Source organism: Frankliniella occidentalis, unplaced genomic scaffold (genome assembly GCF_000697945.3).
Source record: "Frankliniella occidentalis isolate FOCC.00 unplaced genomic scaffold, Focc_3.1 Scaffold123, whole genome shotgun sequence".
Taxonomy (NCBI): Eukaryota; Metazoa; Arthropoda; class Insecta; order Thysanoptera; family Thripidae; genus Frankliniella; species Frankliniella occidentalis.
The window spans coordinates 312,352-315,308 of record NW_026267250.1 but is presented as its reverse complement, the minus strand read 5'-3'; positions in this window follow the sequence as shown (position 1 = coordinate 315,308).

Sequence of the window (2,957 nt, the reverse complement as noted above, 5' to 3'; positions counted from 1 at the left end):
TGCAGGCGATGGAGAGTGGGTGAGTCTGCCGGTGCAGCCGGTAGAGCTGGTGGAGCCAGGTTTGGGATGTTGAAGGGAGAGGGGGGGGGGCAGCCCGAGCCGCTTTCAGTGTGTGGATCGCTCCGCCCGCCGCCGCCGCCGCCTCAACCGCTTCGCATTTTATTGCCGAGCCGAAAAGGAAAGTGATTGGGTCTTTGGGACCGCCGTGGTGGCGCAGAGAGCGGAGCCTGGCGGGGAGGCGACTCCTGCACCGAGCAGGCCCACCACTGCGGCCCGGAGCCCCGCGGGCATCTGCGAGGACTCTACGCCCCAGCATGAAGAGCAGCATGGGGGTGTCCATCTGCCTGCTGGAGACATGTCACCCTCGGCCGCTGACCCCTCCCGCAGCGCAGGCCCCGGCGCTTCAAACTGTGTTCCTCCACGTCCAGCCGCCCGGGCGGTAGGCCGACCCGCGGCGCGGCCGTGCGAGGTGGCCGTCGAGCTGCCTACCCACCCGGCGCCCGGCGCTCCCACCACGAGCTAGCTGGGAGGCGAGCGCTGCAAAGAAGCTCGATCGGCACTCAGTGTTTTACACTCTTTGTCTGTTCGGATGTGCGATGTTGAGGTTGTGTAACGAGAGGTGCCGCCGCAGGCGCGCGGGTCGACGGTGTCGTTTGGGCTAGCGACCGTAGCGCACGGGCACTGTGTGGCACTTTGCATGGACGCGACAATGAGGCGGGTCGTTACGCGTGACGGCGTACGGAGGGGTCAGGACGAGGTGTCGCAGCGGCGAGAGAGTGTCGAACGAGGTTGACGCAAGGATCGTTCCGGCGGGGCGGGGCGTGAGGCGTGCCCATAGGTGTGGTGGTGTGCATAGGAAAGTTGGCAGCTGCCAGGAGGCCAGGCCCCCGGTGCATTTACTGCGGGGGATCGTATCGTCACTGCCTCCACTTGTCACCGGCCACTTTCTACCGCGGCCAGGCCAGGCCGCCCGCCTCGAGGACGGAGAGGATGACCCCTGCGACCCCCGCCGGTGGTCGACGCGCCACCGCCGGCTGTTGCTCCGCGGGGGGGCGTGGGGGCGGCGGCGGAGCGGCCGCGAGGACGGCGGCGTGGTCGCGGCGGTCGGGCGCGCGAAGGTCGCGTCGCTCCGCGGACGGCGCCGAACTGGAGCGTCAATTTATTTTGAGCTTGCGGTCACCCATGGGCCCGCGGCCAGGGCGCCCGCGCGAGGCTTTGGCTGGCGCCATCCGGAGCACCGCGGCGGGGTATGGGGCGGGACGGGACGGGGGGCGGGCAAACCGCAGCGGGGCTAGGCCGCGGCCCGCCCCGTCTGGCCCGTAGAAAGCAAGGCAGTGGCTTTGGCGCCCTCCTGCTCCTCCCGCGGCCCTTCCCTTTCCCGGTGGACCGTCTTTCGCAACACACTCACAAACACACACAGTGTCCGAATCGGGCTGACCGCCTAGATTAAAATCGGATCAAATGGCCACCGCCACCACCACTGGGCGGCCAGCCTAATTCAACGAAGGTGGGCCAACAGACGCGCAAGCTCCATCCTAGCGGCCTTGCCGAGGAGTGTGGTCGTGGCCTGGTATCCGTCGTTGGGGTTTTGCATAAGAAACGGAGCAGATCGGCGACGTCAACTTCCAAATTTGGTTTGTTAAATTTTTTTCAGTTTTGTTAAATTTCGTAATGTCTTTTTTGAAACGGAATACGCGTTAGTTCAGTATCGCCGTCTCGAGACGTCCTCGTGGTGTCGGCTCGGCGGGACAGGCCGGCTGAAGCAGGGGGCGGCGACGAGGCCGGGCTGTGGGTGTCCCCCCGGGGGCCGAGCCGAGACGGGCTCCCTGGGTGCCGCGCGGGGTGCGAGGCGAGGGGCCTCACTCATTGTCTCCGCGTCAACCGCGGGCCGCGGGCCGCGGGTGCCTAACGCGCGGCCACGCATCGCCTTCGCAGGGAGCGCGCGGCCCGTGAGTGAGCCGACCCCGGCTGCTGCCGCTGATGCTGGTGTGGAATGCAGCTCTGGCGAGAGTCGCGGACCATTCTCCTGCCTACGGCCGAGCTATAGCCTGCCTAGTGCCTGCCCACGGGAGAGGTGGCCATAGGGAAGGCTGTGTGCGAGAGAGAGAGAGCGAGTGAGGAGAGTTGCATAGCATAACTCCGTGACCCTCGCCTGCCAATGCCTCTCTCTCTCTCTCTCTCTCTCTCTCTCTCTCTCTCTCCCTTGCACCAGCAGATAATCCTACAGGAATCCGTCCGTCTCATCTCCCCCGTATACACAATCCCTGATGTGTGGGTTCGAACACCGCCACCGCCGCCGCCGCGCTCACCACCGCCAGGGCACGGACGGCCTCCGCGCGCGCGAGATTGGAGCAGAGCAAGGGGATCACGGAGCCTCGCAATCGGACTTGCGGCCTCACATGGCCTTACGCTCTCCATTCGGCCGGCGCGGTGGCCTGGCCGCCCCACGATGACGTGAGAAGACACAACATCATACCTATGGACTATGGAGGCCGTCGTTCCGAATGTAACTGGTCACCGGGACCCTGGCCTGTGCCCTGTATGCCTTTCATCGCCACGCCCAGAGTTTTTGCAGCGTCCGCGTGCGGACTTTCAAAAGCCTGAAACTTGTCAGGGAAGAGGAAATGCTGCCAAATGATGTCTGAATATAGCCAAATATTTTGTTTACAATTTATATTTTTCTATTCCGTTTGTAAGGGTCCTTGAACGACAACCAATGAAAATTCTGCGGCCCTCGCTGAAAAAATATTTCAATTTGTAGTTAAATATCACTGTACTTCATGTGTGGTCCATTGCAATAAAGAACTCATTTGGCAAAGTACTTTCAGTCTTTATTTTCAAACCTGCACTTTTGCTCCAATATGTGGTAATTAAACTTCAACCGCCACTGCCCGCCGGCGCTACCCTTTCAATGATTGATAATGGGCGGCATGGAGTGGTGGCGGGGCGGGGTGGGG